This window comes from Oncorhynchus keta, chromosome 36 (assembly GCF_023373465.1).
Source record: "Oncorhynchus keta strain PuntledgeMale-10-30-2019 chromosome 36, Oket_V2, whole genome shotgun sequence".
NCBI classification, from domain to species: Eukaryota; Metazoa; Chordata; class Actinopteri; order Salmoniformes; family Salmonidae; genus Oncorhynchus; species Oncorhynchus keta.
In genome coordinates, this window is record NC_068456.1 from 2,263,746 (window position 1) to 2,287,746 (window position 24,001).

Here is a 24,001-nt window from a genome sequence, read left to right on the forward strand (position 1 = left end):
AGACAGACAAGCAAGAGTCATAGCATACAGACAGAGCAACATAGGGACAATACAGACAAGACATAGTCATAGCATACAGACAGAGCAACATAGGACAAGCAAGTCATAGCATACAGACAGAGCAACATAGGACAAGCAAGTCATAGCATACAGACAGAGCAACATAGGACAAGCAAGTCATAGCATACAGACAGAGCAACATAGGACAAGCAAGACATAGCATACAGACAGAGCAACATAGGACAAGCAAGTCATAGCATACAGACAGAGCAACATAGGACAAGCAAGTCATAGCATACAGACAGAGCAACATAGGACAAGCAAGACATAGCATACAGACAGAGCAACATAGGACAAGCAAGTCATAGCATACAGACAGAGCAACATAGGACAAGCAAGACATAGCATACAGACAGAGCAACATAGGACAAGCAAGACGTAGCATACAGACAGAGCAACATAGAACAAAAAGCAGCAAGACAAGATTCATAAAAGCAACAAAGTGTTTCCACACCTCACAAGCTACAGACAACGTGGAAAGAAAGTGGCAATACACAGCTAGGGATTATGATTACAAATCTGATTGACCTTTCTTTAGCCATGTATTCATACATTTTGTGAAAGTGTGATAGGTGGTGCAGTTTTGTATGTCTGATGGCAGTGTATTCCAGACATGGGAAGCTCTCATTTACTAAAGGTGCTTTTCCTTAAGGGAACTAACTATACAGTCACCTCTCATGGCAGACCTTGTGGATCTGCTGCCATATGTTTGGGTTTTCTGTTTAACAAAAATATTGAGTGGAGGGGGAGCCAGGCCATTTAGGATCTTGAATACAAGACATGCATCGGTGTATTGCACAAGACTTTCCCAACTCAGGAGCTCATGCTTTCTGAGGATGTAACAGTGATGATGGCTATTGGGCTTCCTATCAAGCACTTTGAGAGCCTGTTTGTAGACAGACTGAATATGTTTTAATGTTGTACAGCAAGCTGGGGCCCAACTAGTCAAGCACTATGTTAATTGGGGGAGCATCATAGATTTGAAGTACAGTTTTGCTACCTCTGTAGTCAAAGAATTTCGTATAAAACGGAAATTAGCTGAATGACCGTTTTCACAAGCTTTTTAAAAGAGCGGTTGGAATCAAGTATTGTTTACAGACAGATTATTTCACTCATAGTTCACTGTATCACAATTCCAGTGGGTCAGAAGTTTACATACACTAAGTTGACTATGCCTTTAAACAGCTTGGAAAATTCCAGAAAATTATGTCATGGCTTTAGAAGCTTCTGAATAAGCTAATTGACATCAATTAGTTGAGATAATAATTGATATTTTGAAGCAACATCTCAAGACATCAGTCAGGAAGTTAAAGCATACTTCGAAAGTTATGGCAAAATGGCTTAAGGACAACAAAGTCAAGGTGTTAGAGTGGCCATCACAAAGCCCTGATCTCAATCCTATAGAAAATTGTGGGCAGACTTGAAAAAGCGTGTGCAGCAAGGAGGGCAATATGGGCTCGTAACATTGAAATCGCTTTTCTGACCAATGCATGCTACATTTGGATCGTTTTGGTGTCCGCAGACTGATGTACTTGTATCTTAAACATTTGAATCAAGGACCAAAGTGTTTTTTTTTAACATCCCTAATAAATGGCTCCTTAGCTTCCATTGCATAGGCTACTTTCTGTCCCTAACCCTAACCCTGAAACTAAATAATATCAAAACAAAATAGAAATGTTTTTTATAAAACATAACTGAATAAAAACCAGTAAAGTGGATCTAAAAAACCATTTGGGACAGCGTCACAGAGAGGTGAATGGTAGATGTAAAATGAATTGGTGAAATTCTTATAGGTTGACATAAAACCTTCTGTCAGGCTGTTTGTATCCACAAGGCCTCAGATTTACTAGCCTGGCTGATGTGACTCACCTGTTACACAGTGAGGGAGAGTTGTGACACAGTGGTCTGGACAGGAATTTGTTTGTTGGTGCAATATTCGCTCAAAAAATATCTTGGTTCTCTCAAATGTGAATTTTTCCTGGGGCGATTTGAAAATCCAACAGTCGTTTTGAAAGGTGGCAGTGCTTTGGGGCTGTCCATGTGGGTGTTTAAGTGAGAAAGACACAGAGGAGAACCAATCAGTAAAAAAAGAACGGCATCGTACCGACAAAATCAAAACAGCCTTTCCAGACTCTGAAGTCCGGAGGACTTCGAGTTTGGTGTCAGCCAGACTACAGGTTTGACACCAGTGATGAGGAACCTTTGAAAACTCCTTCAAATCCCGACAACCTGCCTACTCGACCCAATCCCCCTTCTCCAGGCCATCTCTGCCATTCTTCACTTCCCTCATCAACTCATCCCTGACAACTGGCTGCCCTCGCCTCCTCAAGGAACCAACACTCTACCCCTCTGACGTAAAAAAAACAACGGACTAGAAACTATTTTTTTTATTTTCTTTCCAAAACACTTGAGCATCATTTTCTCACTAAACTGAGACTGCTCTCCACTATGTCATAGAGGCTCTCCGCTCTGCCAAAGCTGACTCTCTCCTCTGTTCTCATCCTCCTAGATCTATCCTCTGCCTTCGACACCGTGAACCATCAGATCCTCCTCTCCGCCCTCTCAGGGTTGGACGGATCAGGCTCTATCAGATCCTCCTCTCCACCCTCTCAGGGTTGGACGGATCAGGCTCTATCAGATCCTCCTCTCCGCCCTCTCAGGGTTGGACGGATCAGGCTCTATCAGATCCTCCTCTCCGCCCTCTCAGGGTTGGACGGATCAGGCTCTATCAGATCCTCCTCTCCGCCCTCTCAGGGCTGGACGGATCAGGCTCTATCAGATCCTCCTCTCCACCCTCCCAGGGCTGGACGGATCAGGCTCTATCAGATCCTCGTCTCCACCCTCTCAGGGTTGGGCGGATCAGGCTCTATCAGATCCTCCTCTCCACCCTCTCAGGGTTGGGCGGATCAGGCTCTGCACACTCCTGGACTGCATCCTACCTGGCAGGCCACTCCTACCAGGTGACGTGGAGAGAATCTGTGTCTGCACCCTGTGCGCTCACTACTGGTGTACCTTGGCATGACCCCGGACAACACCCTGTCATTCTCTGCAAACATCAAAGCAGTGACCCGCTCCTGTAGGTTCATGCTCTACAACATCTTGGCCATCCCACCCTTACGGGAGAGACGCTTCTGCTCAGCCCAGTCAAAGCTCTTCTCTGTCCTGGCACAGCAACGGTGGAACAAGCTTCGCTCTAAAGTCAGGACAGTGGAGTCCATCTTTCGAAAACGTCTGAAACCCTACCTCATTGAAGAGTATGTTAAATAACCCTCACAGCGCCCCCTGGTTTAAAAGTAGTACATACAAGCAATAGGGTGCCGTTTGGGACGCAGACACTGTAAAATTGCATTACACTGCACAGTTCCAGAAATAACATTCCTTAGCATGCAACATTACCCTTCCAATTCATTAAGGCCTGAGCTGTGATAACAAACAAAGAGCTATAGACGCCAACACAGGGGTTCCACCTCACTGGGCCTCAAAGAACTCCAGTTACACATACGCCACACAGACAGAGGAGGACAGATAGCCTTGGACAATGGGCTATTTGAAGAGGAGGTGGAGGAAGATCGAGGTTGTGGAGGAGGGGGAGGGGGAGAGGTGGAGGAGGATGAGGTGGAGGAAGAGACGGAGGAAGAGGTAGAGGAGAGGGAGGGGGAATGGAGGGAGAAGGCGTAAACAAGGTGAAAAGGAGGTTAGAGGACGGGTGTCTACCGGGACTTGTTGGTGAGAAGTTCAGCGTCATAGTACCACTCCACAGTGGGCTCTGGGACAGCGGTGAACTGACAGTGGAAGACAGCCTCCTCATTCTTCAGGACAACCTGGTCCATGGGAGTCACTACTGGCTGGGGGAAACTCTTATCTGAGAGAAAGAGACAGAGAGATAGACACATCACTACATCTGTGGGCATCAGTCCATAAAAACACAACACATGCACACGCATGCCGCACAGATGCACACGCATCACAGACACATGCAAAACACCCACACTCACACATGCAAAACACCCACACACACACAAACTCACGTACATTTCATACCAGGTTTTACTCATAGTTGCTAACAGCAGTGTGAGGTAGGCAGGGGGCCTTCAGGAGGTTCAGGATGTCAACACCTCTTGGTCCCAGGGAAACGTAATGAGGGCAGTAAGCACATTCCATAACTAGGCTCACGGCAAAACCATGACAGGGCACCCCCCCTACATCCCAATAACCACACAGGCCATTCTCCCCTATCTTCTCTACCCTATACCAATAGGTCCTTTGATAAATTAAATGAATCTTGTAATTGTTAGAAAGATTCCAGAATGTCTTCTTTGATTAGTTGATGGTCACAATGTAATTAAAGGCAGGCCCAGATTCTAAACTCTGTTTTTACCATCAGGCCCTAATGGTCTTACGTCAGTTAGCACAACATTCGTTTAGGGACTGCGGGTCGTGTTGCAAGACAACGGGGCCTAACAGGGCATCCTCTCTCCCCTCCTCCACCACCAGAACCTGTCTGCCAGCCAAACACACCCACTCTCCAGGCCCTGTTTCGGGCTGCAGCTGGCTTGGCGTGCCCAGTGAGGTGTCAGAGTCGCAGGGTTTACCTCTAAACACCTAGCCACAGCTTAGGTCAGAAAGTGCAGACTGCAGCACTTTAAATATGATTTTGGACATTCATGTCTAATGCCTCTAATCCAGGTCTAATGGATAAGGCTCGTCAGATTTCACAGCCATAAAGAGATGTGGGTGCCAGAAACCCCATTAGGGTGTTCAAAACAGAGAAAATCTGAACGCTAACTGGGCAGAACAGCACACACCTGGGGCAGACCTTGATTCAAATACTATTTGAAATGTTTGCTTAAGCCTGCCTTAAGAGTGCCAGGTGGACGGGGTTTGGGCATTTGGGAATTTTGTTATTGGTTACACAACAAGCAAGCTCAGTCCAGCGTTGGACGTGATTTCAAACATGATTTGAACCCTAGGTTTGAACTTGTGCCACCCACAATGTGAGCAGGCCATACTGTACTTAGGGACCTGTCCAAAGCTGTCTGTCAACTATTCACTCATACTGAAGGACTATGGGAGTGCACTGTGCAGCGGGTGGAAACTCAACAATTATCTTTTTTATTTATTTATTTCTTCTCTCCATCCAAGTGCTAATCTGATGTGCGTGCGGTGTGGTGTGTCTATGCGTGCATGCGTGTGTGTAAGCAGAGCAGGTGGCTAATCGGAGTGGAGATCAGGTTCCTCCCATAGATGTGCTCCTGACTGAGTACTCTATTTTGTGTGGTGATGTACTCCAGGGCACATTTCCACACACACATACTGTGTAATGAGCAAAAATGTATACAGAAACCAGGACAAAAATACAGGGACTCGCACTGTGAAATTGTGCTTATTGAAATAGAACAGAATCACCAAAAATTGAACATACCAGTTAAATGGAATTTCGGGGAATAAACTGAGGAAGCTAATGTTTACATACACAGTACCTTTACAATAAGTGGATTTGTGTGATTTATAGTGCGTGTGAGAGAGTGGCTGTGGCTACTTACATAACGGTAGGCCCTGTAGTAATCACATTACAGGCTCTCTCTTCACACTAACGGTCCACAGCAACACATTCACTGCAGAACAAATCTCATAGTGCCGCCAGGCCTCTAACAGGCCTATCAGGTGACGAAACACACCATGACAGGTGTGAAAATATTTAAGAAAAGTAGAAAATATGCTAACACGCCATAACCTTTCTTTTGTTTTATTAACGTCACACTGTTGCCTGGCTCAATAGAGCAGCAGGCACACTGTGTGTGTGTGTGTGTGTGTGTGTGTGTGTGTGTGTGTGTGTGTGTGTGTGTGTGTGTGTGTGTGTGTGTGTGTGTGTGTGTGTGTGTGTGTGTGTGTGTGTGTGTGTGTGTGTGTGTGTGTGTGTGTGTGTGTGTGTGTGGGATTCTTTTGAAGACCATGCTGCAAAGGTAGGAACGAGAAAATGCAACTCAGTAATGGGGCCAAATTGCCAGGGGGCCCAAGTGTGAGCGATGTCAACAAAGAGAACAGGATTATGAAGCAGCATTTACTGAGAAGCAGAGCCCACACACACATACTAAAACACACACACAGGATAAACGTGTACAGACAAAAAAGATGCATGCATGCACGCACACAGGCACACACACACACAACTCTCCCACCCACTCATACCGATGATGTTGAGGGTGAAATTGGCGTTGCTGCACACATGGCCGGCTGCATTCTTGGCACAGCAGTAATACAGGCCGTTGTCGTCGGGGCTGGCGCTCTTGAAGGTGAGGGTGCGCTCTTTGTTGTTGATTTGATGGGTCTTCTCTGTCAACCTCATCCCATCCTGAAACCACTGGCACGTAGGCCTGAGGGGGAAGGAGAATAGAGGAGGCAGTTCAGTGGAAAGTAAAAATCCGTATTTGATATTACAATACACATACTGTAATATGCAGTTGAAGTCGGAAGTTTACATACACCTTAGCCAAGTACATTTAAACTCAGTTTTTCACATTTCCTGAAATTTAATCCTAATAGAAATCCCCTGTCTTAGGTCAGTTAGGATCACCACTTTATTTTAAGAATGTGAAATGTCAGAATAATAGTAGAGAGAATGATTATTTCAGCTTTTATTTATTTCATCACATTCCCAGTGGGTCAGACGTTTACATACACTCAATTAGTATTTGGTAGCATTGCCTTTAAATTGTTTAACTTGGGTCAAACGTTTCCGGAGTAGCCTTCCACAAGCTTCCCACAATAAGTTGGGTGAATTTTGGCCCATTCCTCCTGACAGAGCTGGTGTAACTGAGTCAGGTTTGTAGGCCTCCTTGCTCCCACACGCCTTTTCAGTTCTGCCCACAAATTTTCTGTAGGATTGAGGTCAGGGCTTTGTGATGGCCAGTCTTTGTTGTCCTTGAGCCATTTGCCACAACTTTGGAAGTATGCTTGGGGTCATTAACATTTGGAAGACCCATTTGCAACCAAGCGTTTACTTAAAACTGATGCCTTGAGATGTGTTTCAATATATCTACAATTTCCAGACTATAAGCTGCTACTTTATTCCCACGCTTTGAACCTCGTGGTTTATACAATGACGTGGCTAATTTATGGATTTTTCCCGCTTTCACAAGATTCATGCCGCCAAAAAACTGAGCACCGTCACATAATGTGACGTAAATAGAGCGCGCTCAAACTTCCCATCATTCTGATTACGGTAGTCATTTTGTCACCCTCATCATGGCAAAGACACGGAGAAATGCATATGATGCAGCTTTCAAGTTGAAGGCGATCGATCTGGCTGTTGGAAAAGGAAATAGAGCTGCTGCACAGGAGCTTGGCCTTAATGAGTCGATGATAAGACGTTGGAAACAGCAGCGTGAGGAACTGACTCAGTGCAAAAAGACAACAAAGGCTTTCAGAGGGAAGAAAAGCAGATGGCCCAAAGTATTTGCAGCCACTCGACATCAGTGTAAATTGTGCATTTAAGGTGGCGCTCCTTGTTCAGTGGGAGGCTTGGATGACAAGTGGGGAGAAATCCTTCACTAAAACGGGCCGCATGCGAAGAGCAACTTATGGTCTAGTCTGCCAGTGGGTCCTGACAGCGTGGAGCATTGTCAAAAAATCCACTATCATCAACGGGTTTCGAAAGGCTGGACTGCTGCGTGTTGAAGGGGCAGCATGAGCTCAGCTGGGTATTTGCCTCCGGATGAAAGTGACGAGAGCGACAATGAAAACGACCCAACATTGGATGAAGCAATTCTGAGGCTATTCAACTCCGACACCGAAGGAGATGGCTTCAGTGGTTTCAGTGCACAGGAGGAAGATAGTGACCAATGACTTTCTTGGTAGGCCACTGTTTAATTTTTGTTACAAGCCGTGTTTCGTTTAAAGGCTGTGTAAAGTTCATTTATTTCAATGTACCGGTAGGCACCTGCGGCTTATAGACATGTGCGGTTTATTTATGTACAAAATACATATTTTTTAATAATTCAGTGGGTGCGGTTTATATTCAGGTGCGCTTAATAGTCCAGCAATTACGGTACATCATTTTCTATCCTCATGATGCCATTTATTTTGTGAAGTGCACCAGACCCTCCTGCAGCAAAGCACCCCCACAACATGATGCTGCCACCCCCGTGCTTCATGGTTGGTGGAGTGCTGCAGAGATGGATGTCCTTCTGGAAGGTTCTCCCATCTCTACAGTGGTACTCTAGAGATCTGTCAGAGTGACCATCATGTTCTTGGTCACCTCCTGGACTAAGGCCCTTCTCCCCAGATTGCTCAGTTTGGTCAGGCAGCCAGCTCTAGGAAGAGTCGTGGTAGTTCAAAACTTCTTCCATTTAAGAATGATGGAGGCCACTGTGTTCTTGGGGACCTACAATGCTGCAGAAATATTTTTGGTACCCTTCCCCAGATCTGTGCCTCAATATAATCCTGTCTCTGAGCTCTACGGACAATTCCTTAGACCTCATGGCTTGGTTTTTGCTCTGACATGCACTGTCAACTTTGGGACCTTATATAGACAGGTGTGTGCCTTTCCAAATAATGTCCAATCAATTTAATTTACCACAGCTGGACTCCAATCAAGTTGTAGAAACATCTCAAGGATGATCAATGGAAACAGGATGCACCAGAGCTCAATTTCAAGTCTCATAACAAAAGGTCAAAATGTAAATAAAGTATCCAAAGCACTGTACATGCACCCCTTGAATTCTGAATTCAAGGTAAAGGAAGAGAGGTGGAGGGGCTCACCGTGGGTGTCCGTCAATGTGGCACCGCAATGTCACTGGTGCAGAGCTCTCGATCTCCGCCTCCGTGGTTGGCTCCTTCAGGGTCACACCCCCACTTTCCAACCCTGTTAAAGGGGGAGGGGGAGGGAGAGAGAGAGAATGACAGAGAGAGAGAGAGAGAGAGAGAGAGAGAGAGAGAGAGAGAGAGAGAGAGAGAGAGAGAGAGAGAGAGAGAGAATTCAGTTCAGAAACAGTTTGTGTTTTGCAGCGAGGAGAGAGCAGAAAAGAGGGAGAAAGATCAGAGAGAGAAGAGGGAGAGAGGATGAGAGGGACAGGATGAAAATTTAGATAAGTGGTATTCTTATGCTGCGTCACTTCCCATGAAACACACTGTAACACAGTACCCAGGCTAACTGTGATGTTAATGGTAGCAGCCACAATGAGAAAAGTTCCCTTGCCGTTTTGACCCAATTCCAATGTATAAGGAAAATTCAACAAAAATAGCACATATCTGTGATTATATCAGATTAATCCACCCTACTGGTATGTATATATGATGTATGATAAAATGAGACTGGCAGATTCTAGTGAAGCATGGCTAAACTTCCCTAACAGCTCTTTTTTTATTTAACCTTCATCTAACCAGGGGAGTCAGAAGAGATTGACAGCATGAAGCAGTGAGGATCTCCCTCACGGATCCATTCCCACTGAAGTGTAACCAATTGATTTTCATAATGATAGCGCTTATTAGTCTTTGATTCTCCCCTGCTGTGGTGTGTGACAGCCTGCTTCCCAATGGGAACAGGGTTCTGGTCAAAAGTAGTGCACTATATAGGGAATATAGGATTCCATTTGGGATGTAACCTCTATATTGGCACTAACTGAGCGTGTAGACTATGCTCATTCATATAATGGTATATACAGTAATACGTGCCTTCATATTTGTCATGTATGCATTTGACGTAATGAGGGCACATCCATTTAGCCTGTGTGTGTGTGTGTGTGTGTGTGTGTGTGTGTGTGTGTGTGTGTGTGTGTGTGTGTGTGTGTGTGTGTGTGTGTGTGTGTGTGTGTGTGTGTGTGTGTGTGTGTGTGTGTGTGTTAGTAGCAAGGCTCAAGTCACGCCCACCTGAGAATACAGCACAGCACACTTTCATTTGGCTGTGTTGCCAAAATGGATAAGATTTGTCAACTATTTGTAAATTCACAGACTGCTTTCAAAATAGAAACGGACAATATTCATACCACTACTTGAGCAAAACACATTTTATCTTGGACTTCACTATCGAGAGAAGTGTGAAACGATGTCTCAAAAGGATGGAGGTATCGTCACAAATCGTAGACAGGGACCTAAAAAGGTTTTGACCCGTGTGTTTATCAAAGTTAATTAAACGCACTGACAAGGCAACGAGATGAAAAGAAAGAAGAGAAAATGATATACCTACAGTAAGTGTTCCCCTTCGTTGGATAGAAAATGTTTGATCATGATTAGATGTTTTGTAAACCTGGGATCATCAACTAGATTCAGCCGCGGGCCGATTCTTTCTAGAGTGGATCGCCGGGGGGGCAGGAACATAATTACAAATCACTTGTAGACCGCAATTTGACCCCAAGAATCACAAACAGATATAAGATTTGATCAAAACATAATAATTTCAAACCGTGCTTACAGTTGAAGTCGGAGGTTTACATACACCTTAGCCAAATACATTTAATTTTTCACAATTCCCGACATTTAATCCTGATGTCTTGAGATGTTGCTTCAATATATCCACATAATTTCCCCGCATGATGCCATCTATGTTGTGAAGTGCACCCTCCTGCAGCAAAGCACCCCCACAACATGATGCTACCACCCCCGTGCTTCATGGTTGGGATGGTGTTCTTTGGCTTGCAAGCCTCCCCATTTTTCCTCCAAACATAACGATGGTCATTATGGCCAAACAGTTCTATTTTTGTTTCATCAGACCAGAGTACAATCTTTGTCCCCATGTGCAGCTGCAAACTGTAGTCTGTTTTTTTCATGCCGGTTTTGCTGAGCGGCCTTTCAGGTTATGTCGATATAGGACTTGTTTAACTGTGGATATAGATACTTTTGTACCTGTTTCCTCCAGCATCTTCACAAGGTCCTTTGCTGTTGTTCTGGGATTGATTTGCACTTTTCACACCAAAGTACGTTCATCTCTCGGAGACAGAACGCGTCTCCTTCCTGAGCGGTATGATTGCTGTGTGGTGTTTATACTTGCGTACTATTTTTTGTACAGATGAACGTGGTACCTTCAGGCGTTTGGAAATTGCTCCCAAGGATGAACTAGACTTGTGGAGGTCTACAAAAAAAATTCTGAGGTCTTGGCTGATTTCTTTTGATTTTCCCATGATGTCAAGCAAAGAGGCACTGAGTTTGAAGGTAGGCCTTGAAATACATCCACAGGTACACCTTCAATTGACTCAAATTATGTCAATTAGCCTATCAGAAGCTTCTAAAGCTTCTAAAGGCACAGTCAACTTAGTGTATGTAAACTTCTGACCCACTGGAATTGTGAAATAATCTGTCTGTAAACAATTGTTGGAAAAATTCCTTGTGTAAGTAAGTAAATGTCCTAACAGACTTGCCAAAAACTATAGTGTGTGAACAAGAAATGTGTGGAGTGGTTGAAAAACGAGTTTTCATGACTCCAACCTAAATGTATGTAAACTTCCGACTTCAACTGCACATCTACCTGGTTTTTCTATGCATCAGCAGGACCAAACAGCAGGCTCAAGGGGGAGGTGTGTGTGTCTTTGTTAACAACAGCTGGTGCGCAATGGCTCAGAGTAAGGAAGTCTTGAGGTTCTGCTTGCCTGAGTTAGAATACTTCATTATAACCTGTAGACCATACTATGTACTAAAAGAGTTATTCTATTTTTTGTAGCTGTCTATTTACCACCACAAACTGATACTGACACTAGGACCGCACTCAAAGAGCTGTATAAGGCCAAAAGCAAATAAGAAAACATATGCAGAGGTGCGAGGTGGCGCTCCTAGTGGCAGGGGATTTTAATGCAGGGAAACTGAAATCCATTTTACGTAATTCCTACCAGCAATCCACCTGTGAAACAAACTAGATTGACAAAACTCTATATCGCCTTTACTACACACACAGAAAAACATACAAAGCTTTCCCTCACCCTCCATTTGGCAAATCTGACCATAACTCTATCCCCCGAAATCCTGCTGACAAGCAAAAACTCGAACAGGAAGTACCAGCTCAGGTGAATTGGATGCTAAACTACAAAACTGTTTCGCTAGCACAGACTGGAATATGTTACGGGATTCATCCGATGGCATTGAGGAGTTTACCACATCATCCACCAGCTTCATTAATAAGTGCATTGACGACGTTGTCTCCACAGTGACCGTACATATCCCAACCAGAAGCCATGGATTACAGGCAACATCCGCACTGAGCTAGTGTGACAACCCTCCCACTCTGTCTGCCGAATTCTCTCTCTTTGCTCTTGTTTTCCTTAATAGGATGTCGGTGGGTGGAGCCGGGAGGGTCGTCAGAGAAATGGGACACACCTGGGCTCGGGTGTGTCCCAGGAAAAATGCATCTCTGCCCCATTCGTTGGAGAGACTCTCTCCATGCAGAAACACTTACAGATTTTGGTTGTGGCATTTATGTGGATGTTTTGTTTGTTTGCGTTGGCACCTTTCAACACTACTCATTATCATATGTATACACACAACCACTCACACTACTGATTACACACACCATTGTTAATTGTATTTACTTTACTTCAGTTAATAAATATATTTCGTTATTCTTTATCTCCACGTTGTCTCCCTTTTGTTATGAACTTCGAGCCGGTTTGTGACAGCTAGCCTAAAGCTGACACTTTCAAGGAGCAGGACACTAATCCGGACGCTTATAAGAAATCCCGCTACGACCTCCAACGAACCATCAAAGTGTCGATCCAGGACTAAGATCTAAATTCTACCACGCCGGCTCTGACACTCATCGGATGTGGCAGGGCTTGCAAACTATCACGAATTACAAAGGAAAACCCAGCCGCGAGCTGTCAAGTGACGCGAGCCTACCAGACGAGCTAAATTACTTCCATGCTTGCTTTCGACGCAGGCAACACTGAAACATCATGAGAGCACCAGCTGTTCCGGACGACTGTGTGTTCACACTCTCCGTAGCCGATGTGAGTAAGACCTTTTAAACAGGATAACATTCACAAGGCCACAGGGCCAGACGGATTACCAGGACACGTACTCAGAGCATGCAGTGACCAGCTGGCAAGTGTCTTCACTGACATTTTCATCCTCTCCCTGACCCAGTCTGTAATACCAACTGTTGACATGAAATGCTTTGAAAGGCTGGTCATGTCTCGCATCAACACCATCATTCAAGACACCCCAGTTCTTTTCCAATTCGCATACCATCCCAATAGAGCCACCGATGATGCAATCTCTATTGCACTCCACTGCCCTCTCCCACCTGGACAAGAGGAACACCTATGTGAGAATGCTGTTCATTGACCACAGCTCAGCAGCGTTCAACACCATAGTGCCCTCCAAGTTCATCACTAAGCTAAGGACCCTGCCACGCAGGACCTCTATACCTGGCAGTGTCAGACGAAGGCCCTAAACATTGTGATACTGATACTCTCTGATACTGCAAGGCAAGCAGTTCTAAATCGTTAGTTAAATAGTTAACCAAAAAGCTACCTGGACTATCTGCATTGACCCTTTTTGCAATCACTTTTTTTGACTCATCACATACGCTGCTACTGTTTATTATCTATCCTGATGTCTAGTTACTTTATTCCTTGTATATGTACATGTCTATCCCAATTACCTCGTACCTCTGCATATCGATTTGGTACGGGTACCCTGTGTGTATAGCCAAGTTATCGTTACTCATTGTGTATTTATTATAACTTGTATTATTATTATTTTCTATTATGTCTCTATTTTCTGTCTCTCTGCATTGTTGCGAAGGGCCCGTAAGTAAGCATTTCACTGAAGGTCTACACCTGTTGTTTTTGAAGCATTTGATTGAATTAGCTAACCATGACAGAGCGTGCCCTAGTGCTACATCGTCTGTGTGTGTCTTTGTGTGTGTGTGTGTGTGTGTTTGCAGTATGTCTGATGATGGACTTAGGGGTGCTGATTGGCTATGGCTTTCAGTCAAGTCCTCCACTGTTATGAGTGGGTGAGGATGGGGCTGTCACAATGACCTGGGGCCAGACACACACAGACCTGTCATTAGGGAGTGCTGAGAAGGAAGGATGAGGCAAACCTTCCAACCAAGAGGAAACAGTGAGTCACAAAGGGAGAGAGGAGAGGAGAAAGTAACAACACCACACAGTCCACAAATACTCATCCATATGGCTGCCATGCCTTGTCAGTCTGCTTGGTAATATGACAGAACACCCTCCACCTGCCACCTTCCCTCTACAAAATACATCCATTACTACAGACAGATATTATCTGACTTTTAAACTCTATTGACAATGAATGCTCAACCAAGACAGGAACCAGGGCAATGAAAAGGGGGGAGAGGAGAAACCTGGCAACCACAACTCATTAGGAGCAACAAGGCTTTATAAAAGCTAGGAGGCAGGCAGAACGCCAGGTCTGCATCGCTAGTGTTAATAACAGAGATGAATGCTAGGACATTGTTAGGACAGAGGCTTAGGGTTATTCACGCCTCGGCGCACCAAGGGACCAATATGTGTGTGTATGTATGGGTTACACTCAATGTGATGATTTGTTGCCATGGTGAATGGTTTCCCTGATGCAGTCAAACCACAGTAACCTGAGTTACGGGTGGATTTGGTCAGAAAAACAGACATAACTGGCTACTGTATTATGGTAAAATGAAAAACATTTCAGGTGGGTATGGACATGATGAATACAGACTCTCCTGCAACTATTCCCCAAGTCGTTGTTGCAAAAGATAATATGAACAGTTTCTTTCCAAAACACTATATATCCCTTTTTTTTTTTAGAAATGTTGGTAAATATGCTTTTATTGTTTAAGGAACTTATGAAAGAGATTGCCTAATGGGCACACCCTGGTTGAATGAACACATTTTCCACGTCATTTCAATGAAATGATGTTGAACCAACCTGGAATAAACATTTAACTGACGTCTGTGCCCAGTGGGTGTTGTGGTTTTTCACCATCTAATCATCGCGTCAGGTTGTTCAATGACAGACATGTGTTTGTTTGAAATCTGTCACTTGATGGTTTCATTTCAGAGAGACAAATAATTATTGCGAGACGCTATATATCCGCCTCACTCCCAGAGAAATAAGTAGTACTGCTAGGTTTTACACAGTCAAATGTAACAAATAACTACATAAAATAACTGATACATTTGTGACATCGACACAAAAAAAAACATTGTTTAAAAAAAATATAACTAGTAATATGAGATCTATATGTAAAACATTTACATTTGACATTTAGTCATTTAGCAGATGCTCTTATCCAGAGGGACTTACTGTCACGCCCTGGTCGAAGTATTTTGTGTTTATCTTTATGTATTGGGTCAGGCCAGGGTGTGGCATGGGGTTTTTGTATTGTGGTGTGTTTTGTCTTGGGGTTTTGGTATATAGCGAGATTGTAGCTAGTGGGGTGATCTAGCAGAGTCTATGGCTGTCTGGAGTGGTTCTCAATCAGAGTCAGGTGTTTAGTTTATCGTTGTCTCTGATTGGGAACCATATTTAGGCAGCCATATTCTTTGGTTGTTTTGTGGGTGATTGTCCTTAGTGTCCTTGTTCCTGTCTGTGTTAGTTTTCACTAGTATAGGCTGTTTCAGTTTTCGTTACGTTCTTTGTTTTGTAGTGTTTGTGTTTTAGATTCGTGTTACGTTTTTTGTTCATTAAACATGGATCGCAACCTACACGCTGCAGTTTGGTCCGACTCGCCTTCACCACATCTAGAAAACCGTTACACTTACAGTACATCTTAAGATAGCTCGGTGAGGCAATAACATATCACAGTTAAATATCCAGTGTATGAACATTCCATTCCAGCTAAACAATAGATGTATAGCTTTTTGCAACAAAAAAAAAAAACATTTCGATGCACACCTAAAATATCTGAATTAAAAATCTGAGAACAGCAATATTTTTTTAAACACACACACAATGAATGTACCCTTAAGCAATAATATGTGGTGAAAAAAACACAAATGTGAAAAATGTGGCATTATGGAAATAAGCTCTTCATATGTTCTTCTTAGTCAACTTACCTGGTAAAATAAGGGTTAAAAAAAGAAGGATACATGTACAGCTTTCTAAACATGAGACGTGAAATTACACAAAACAATACAATGTCTTAAAACGTACTGTAGGCTATGTATCCATACAATACTATGTGCTTTACCCATCTCTAATCTTCTATTGTCGCCAAACAGAGCTTGGTGCTGTGGAGCCAGTGCTCTCTGTTGGGGGAGGTGTCCATACTCTTCTGATGTGAGTGACAGAAAGTAGACAAGTGAATCGATGGCAAGTTAAAAACAACCCAGAGCGTTGCTGTCTGTCACACATGCATGCACACACACACACACACACATATTAATGCTGTCTCTCTGCTCAGTGTCAGTCTAGCAGTGTGGGTCTGACAGACATTGGAAGACTGGAGATCGAAGGGCTCACACTGACTGAGCTGCTCTAACGGGGCCTCATTTATAAACTGTGCTTAAGTAAAACATATACCACCAAAACATGCGTGCCCCAGTTTCCACGCAAAAGTTCAATTCCTCACCTTTTCTGTGATGGTTTCATACTCAAGAGGTAGCCAATAGGCCAGCAACAAGGAAACCATTCGTCCCATCTCTCGTTTAATTGGATCCACTTCAAAGTAGTAAACAGATAAGCTAGTTGAAATATTTTGCTCTATGTAATCTGATCCAAAGCACAGTTTACGTGGAACAGACGGTTGGTTGTATGCTACTTCTGTATTCTTATTACGTCTGAATACTTTCACTTCAAATTCCTTGAGTAGACGATATTGCACTTATACACATACAGTGGCAATAAAAAGTATGTGAACCCTTTGGAATTACCTGGATTTCTGTATAAATTGGTCATCAAATTGGATCTGATCTTCATATAAGTCACGATAGACAAATATAGTGTGCTTAAAATAATTAGACAAATTATTGTATTTTTCTTGTCTATATTGTCCATCATTTAAACATTTACAGGGTAGGTTGGAAAAAGTATGTGAACCCCTAGGCTAATGAGTTCTCCAAAAGCTAATTGGAGTCAGGAGTCAGCTAACCTGGAGTCCATTCAATGAGATGAGATTGGAGATGTTGGTAAGAGCTGCATTGCCCTATAAAAAACACTCACAAAATGAGTTTGCTAGTCACAAGAAGCATTGCCTGATGTGAACCATGCTTCGAACAAAAGAGATCTCATAAGACCTAAGACAAAGAATTGTTGACTTGCATAAAGCTGGAAAGGGTAACAAAAGTATCTCTAAAAGCCTTGATGCTTGGGCTACTGAGGGGCGCAGTGGTCTAAGGCACTGCATCTCAGTGCAAGAGGCATCACTACAGTCCCTGGTTCGAATCCAGGCTGTAACTCATCCAGCCGTGTTTGGGAGTCCCATAGGGCGGCACGCAGTTGCCCCAGCGTCGTCCGGGTTTGGCCGGGTTAGGCCGTCATTGTAAATAAGAATTTGTTCTTAACTGACTTGCCTAGTTAAATAAAATAAAAAAAATAAAATGTTCCTCAGTCCACGTAAGACAATTTGTCTATAAATGGAGAAAGTTAAGCACGGTTGCTACTCTCCCTAGGAGTGGCCGTCCTGCAAAGACGACTGCAAGAGCACAGCGCATTATGCTCAATGAGGTTAAGAAGAATCAGCTAAGTTTCAGCTAAAGACTTCCAGAAATCTCTGGAACATGCTAACATCTCTCTTGACGAGTCTACAATACGTACAACACTAAACAAGAATGAAGGAAGAAGCCACTGCTGTCCAAAAAAAAACATTGGTGCACGTCTGATGTTTGCAAAAGTGCACCCGTGGACAGATGAAACTACAGTTGAGTTGTTTTGTTTTGAATCAACACACAACACTATGTGGGCAGAAAAAAAGGCACAGCACACCAACATCAAAACCCCATCCCTCATCCCAACTGTACAGCATGGTGAAGGGAGCATCATGGTTCGGGGCTGCTTCGTGGCTGAATGGAAGCATGTCCACGCCGCAATGTTCCAAAATACACTACGGTTCAAAGGTTTGGGGTCACTTAGAAATGTCCTTGTTTTTGAAAGAAAAGCATATTTTTTGTCCTTTAAAATAACATCAAATTGATCAGAAATACAGTGTAGACATTGTTAATGACTACTGCAGCTGGAAATGGCATATTTTTTATGGAATATCTACATAGGCGTACAGAGGTCTATGATCAGCAACCATCACTCCTGTGTTCCAATGGCACGTTGTTAGCTAATCCATATGTAGTATTTTAAAAGGCTAATTGATCATTAGAAAACCCTTTTGCAATGCGAGAAATTGCTAAGAAACTGAAGATCTCGTACAACGTACTTCTCCCTTCACAGAACAGCGCAAACTGGCCCTGACCAAACTGACTCTAACCTACTTATGGCAACCACCGTAAGTAGAAAATGTTTCCGAATTTGCGGGCAGTGCAGCAAAGATTTGAGAAAAAGTCCATGCAAAACATTGTTGTCTTTAAACACTTTGTGTATGTAAGACAACCTAGACCTACAGCAAATATCACTGCAAAAGATGAACATTCTGCCATCAGCTCCAAAGACATTTGATCAAGTTTGCTATTGCCTCGGCCTAATTCGAATACTTCCTAAGTGTACAGCAAATAAGGGTAGTTTTAATGTTTGTTCACGCGCGCACAGTTTCAGGACGGGTGTGATTTTTAACGGGAAACATGCGTATGTATGGAGTGCACCAAGTTTATAAATCTCAATATTTTTGTACGTGTGCAGTCTTTTCAGAAATGGCACAAGCAAATAGTTAGTGTGAAATTTACGCTACGGTTATAAATGAGGCCCCTGGGCCATATCACATACAGGCAGGCACTGTCTGGATCATTACACCTATACACATGGGGGACTTATTTTGACAGCCAACCACAGGAAATAAAAGAGCTTGAGGTGTAGGGGGTCCTGGGAGACTCCGTAATTCTGCTATCAAACACCACAGATGCTGCTCTCCCAGGTACCTCTGAGATGCTGTGGTGCATTGTGGGGAAAATAAAACATGGAATTCTATTAGGGAGATAGTCCGAATATGACGGTGAGGAGTGTGTGTGTGTGTGTGTGTGTGTGTGTGTGTGTGTGTGTGTGTGTGTGTGTGTGTGTGTGTGTGTGTGTGTGTGTGTGTGTGTGTGTGTGTGTGTGTGTGTGTGTGTGTGTGTGCGCGCGCACACATTTGGATGTGTGCAGATGCATGCACATACACCGAAGGTGTTTAAAAATCCTAATTTTCAGATTAACCATCTTTCCCACTAGTTCCACATCCCACTGTAATTCCACATCTCGGTACAGTAATCAATCAAGTTCAACGCTACAAACCCTAGGACTAACAAACAAGCTGACAATAGGCTTCCTGTTGCCTCCACTCTTTACCAGTGAGATCAAGTGTTGGCCGGCTTGGATACAAAGGCCTGTTCCAGGGCGCGTTCTCAGGGCATGCACAGATCACCTGGCATTTTCACTGTAAATTTCATCCTTTCTTTGTCCCAGTCTGTAATCCCCACATGTCTTGAGATTAATACAATACTTCCTGTTCCCAATAACTCTCAGGCTTCACGCAACAATTATTTACGCCCTGTAGCATGCACATCTGTAATCATGAAGTGCTTTGAAAGGCTACACATCATGGTACACATCAACTCCATTCCAGACACCCTAGCCTTTTAGGGATAGGCAGCATTTTCACTTTGGATGTATTTGCGTGCCCATAGTGAACTGCCTCCTACTCTGTCCCAGATGCTTATATATGCATATTATTATTACTATTGGATTGAAAACACTCTGAAGTTTCCAAAACTGTTTGAATGAGTATAACAGAACTCATAGGGCAGGCAAACTTCCAAACAAGAAGTGGAAATTCTGGGGCTGGTTGATTTTCAACTCATCGCCTATTCACATCCAAATAAGATATGGATCTTTTCGCACTTCCTGCGCCTTCCACTAGATGTCATGAATGAAGCCTCTAGTGTGATGTGGGACCGGATGGCAGCTATTTGAGTCACTGGTCTGGCAGAATGCCAGTTCCTGGTTACGAGCAGTAGTCATGATATCGCCTTGCAATCCACTACTCTGTACACAAAAAGAATGCTCCGGTTGGAACGTTATTGGATATATATGATAATAACATTCTGAAGATTGATTCTCTACTTAGTTTGACCAGTTTATTCAACCTGGAATATAACTTTAAGTTTTCTTCCGAGTTCGCCTGGACCAGCGGCAGCTTTTGGACATGTGAACTAAACGTGCTAGCAAAAGTAGCTAATTGGACACTAGTAATTGGACAATATGGAACAAAACAACGATATATTGCGGAACTAGGATTCCTTGCACTGCATTCTGATGAAAGATCAAAGGTAAGGGAATATTTATGATGTCATTTCATATATTTCTGTTCACTCCAACATGGCGGAGAAATATATTTACTTCTGAGCACCGTCTCAGATTATTGCATGTTAGGCTTTGTTCGTAACGTTTAAAAACAATCAGACACAGCGGTTGCATTAAGAACCAGTGTATCTTTAATTATATGTAAAACATGTATCTTTCGTCAAAGTTTATGATGAGTATTTCTGTTATATGACGTGGCTCTCTGTAATTACTCCGGATATGTAACGGTTTTCATATGGTGAAGGAGAGTCGGACCAAACTGCAGCGTGTATATTGCGATCCATGTTTAATCAAACAACGTAAACACGAATAAACACAAACACTACAAAAACGATAAACGAAACGAAAACCGAAAACAGCCTATACTTGTGTCAACTAACACAGCACAAGGACATCAAGACACTCAGGACAATCACCCACAATACAACCAAAGAATATGGCTGCCTAAATATGGTTCCCAATCAGAGACAACGATAAACACCTGCCTCTGATTGAGAACCACTTCAGACAGCCGTAGACTCTCCTAGAACACCCCTAAGCTACAATCCCACTAAGCTACACACCACATACAAAAACCCATGTCACACACTGGCCTGACCAAATACATGAAGAAAAACACAAAATACTTCGACCAGGGCATGACAGGATATTTTGGAGGCATTTCTGAACATGGCGCCAATGTAAACCGAAATTTGTGGATATAAATATGCATATTATCTAACAAAACATAAATGTATTGTGCAACATGATGTCATATGAGTGTCATCTGATGAAGATTATCAAAGGTTAGTGATTCATTTTATCTCTCATTCTGCTTTTGTTACTCTATCTTTGGCTGGGAAAAAAAGGCTGTGTTTTTTTGGATTTGGTGGTGAACTAACATAAATATACAGTATGTTGTGTTTTCGCTGTAAAATATTTAAAAAATCGGACACGATGGGTAGATTAACAAGATGTGTATCTTTCATTTGCTGTATTGGACTTGTTAATGTGTGAAATTTAAAATATTTTTGCATTTCCCGCACTGCCCTTTCAGCGGAATGTTGGGGGGGGGGGGGCTAGACCCACTCATATTTGCATACCGCACAAACAGATCCATAGACGATGAAATCTGCCCTCACCCACCTAGATAAGAGGAATACTACATTTGAAGTCAGAAGTTTACATACACCTAGGTTGGAGTCATTAAAACTTCAACCACTCCACAATTTTCTTTTTCACAAAATATTGTTTTGGCAAGTCGGTTAGGACATATACTTTTCGCATCACACATGTCATTTTTCCAACAATTGTTTACAGACAGATTATTTCACTTATAATTCACAGTATCACAATTCCAGTGGGTCAGAAATGTACATACACTAATTTGACTGTGCCTTTAAACAGCTTGGAAAATTCCAGAAAATTATGTCATGGCTTTAGAAGTTTCTAATAGGCTAATTGACATCATTTGAGTCAATTGGAGGTGTACCTGTGGATGTATTTCAAGGCCTACCTCGTCTTTGCTTGACATCATGGGGAAATCAGCCAAGACCTCAGAAAAAAAATCTGTATAACTGAGTCAGGTTTGTAGGCCTCCTTGTTCGCACACGCTTTTTCAGTTCTGCCCATAAATGTTCTATAGGATTGAGGTCAGGCTTTGTGATGGCCACTCCAATACCTTGGCTTTGATGTCCTTAAGCCATTTTGCCACAACTTTGGAAGTATGCTTGGGGTCATTATCCATTTGGAAGACCCATTTGCGACCAAGCTTTAACTTCTTGACTGAGATGTTACTTCAATATATCCACATAATTCTCCTCCATCATGATGCCATCCAATTTTTGAAGTGCACCGGTCCCTCCTGCAGCAAAGCACCCCCACAACATGATGCTGCCACAGCCCCGTGCTTCACGGTTTGGATGGTGTTCTTCGGCTTGCAAGCCTCCCCCTTTGTCCTCCAAACATAACAATGGTCATTATGGCCAAACAGCTTGATAGGCAGCTAGCTAGCAGCTAGGCTAGCTGCTACGCCAAATAGAAAAAGTTAGCTAAATACTGAAGAAACTTTCCAATACACTTTCAAAACAACAAACTTTTCAAAACAACAAAACCGAACTCTCCCTCGTTCTATGTTCAACAGGAAGTGACTATGGGTGATGGACTGTCTGTTTCTCCTTTTTGTGATTCATTCATCCTGCCTGTGAATTGGATTGCTGGAGATCTTCCATATTAGAGTAATTAGAAGCACCGCCCTCAATCACATTGCGCTACAGAAGGTGGTATGGACAGCCCAGTACATCACTGATGCCAAGCACCCTGCCATCCAGGACCTCTATATCAGGCGGTGTGAAAGGAAGGACAGGAAATTTGCTAAAGACTCCAGCCACCTAAGCCATAGACTGTTCTCTCTGCTTCCGCACAGCAGGCGGTACCGTTGCATCAAGTCTGACACCAACAGGCTCCTGAAAGCTTCTATCCACAGCCATAGACTGCTAAATGGCTAACAGAATGGCTACACGGAGTTGAGCTGAGTTGACCCTTGTATTTGAATTTTTGCTCTGTCTCTATGCACTCTAACACACACATAACATGCACACACATTTATACTGACTCTAAACACACACACACACACACACTCACATACAATCATAATTTACGCTGCTGCTAATCTGTTTATCATATATCCTGATGCCTAGTCACCTTAACCCTATAAATATCCACCTCTATCGCTCCAGTATCCCTGCACAATGAAAATATTTGACCGAACGGCTCAAATCGTCTTATGTAGCTACATTTTAAATGGTGTTTTTTAAAAAGGATAAAAGTAGAGAACTACAAAATGGTATATCAGACACTGCATTTTTGAGGAACAATGGGAAAGTAATTCTGCTTAGAAAGTTGATAAACTTGTAAACTCACTTTTGAGAAAATGGCCTTTAAATGTTTTGGTACCTAGTGAAGAGCTCCTCTTTGTCTACAACCATTCAGCATCGTTCACACCCTCTTAAGCTTTAGCCCCACCCATCTCGTTTTGCTCTCGGAGCGTTCAGAGCGCACATGTTTACCTCTGTTTACCTCTGGATAACATGAAAACAGCCTAACCAGGTCTGCTGGCACCAATTTCATTATGCTTTTTTGTCTACGTTTACTAACACTGGCCATATTCAACGGGTGTTGTGCGTTCATAAATTCATCAGTTATTCTGCGCTCTGGCATACTCAGACTGAATTTACGAACACACCTGAAATGGTTACTTGTGTAGTGGAGTCTTTTGTTAAGACATGTAGCTAGCTAGCTAGGTAAACAACAAACCTAGCTAGGTAAACAACGATCATACACATCACGTAACTTTAGCTAGCGGGCTAGCCAACTAACATTAGCTAGTTAAACAACAATGAACATATTGCCAAATCATGTCGTTAGTACTCTGCATGAATCTGCTGGGAGCTGGACAGGCGGGAGCACCTGTAGGGAGAAGACGGAGAGACAGCCTGGTGCGAGGGGCTGCCACCGGAGGCCTGGTGCGTGGAGGAGGCACCGGATAGACCGGACCGTGGAGGCGCACTGGAGGTCTCCAGCACCG

At 43.2% G+C, this 24,001-nt stretch overlaps 1 pseudogene; it reads right to left on the bottom strand.

Annotated features, from left to right (window-relative positions):
- The window catches only part of LOC118369445 (inactive tyrosine-protein kinase 7-like), a 195,689-nt pseudogene that overhangs the window by 55,014 nt on the left and 116,674 nt on the right, over positions 1–24,001 (bottom strand).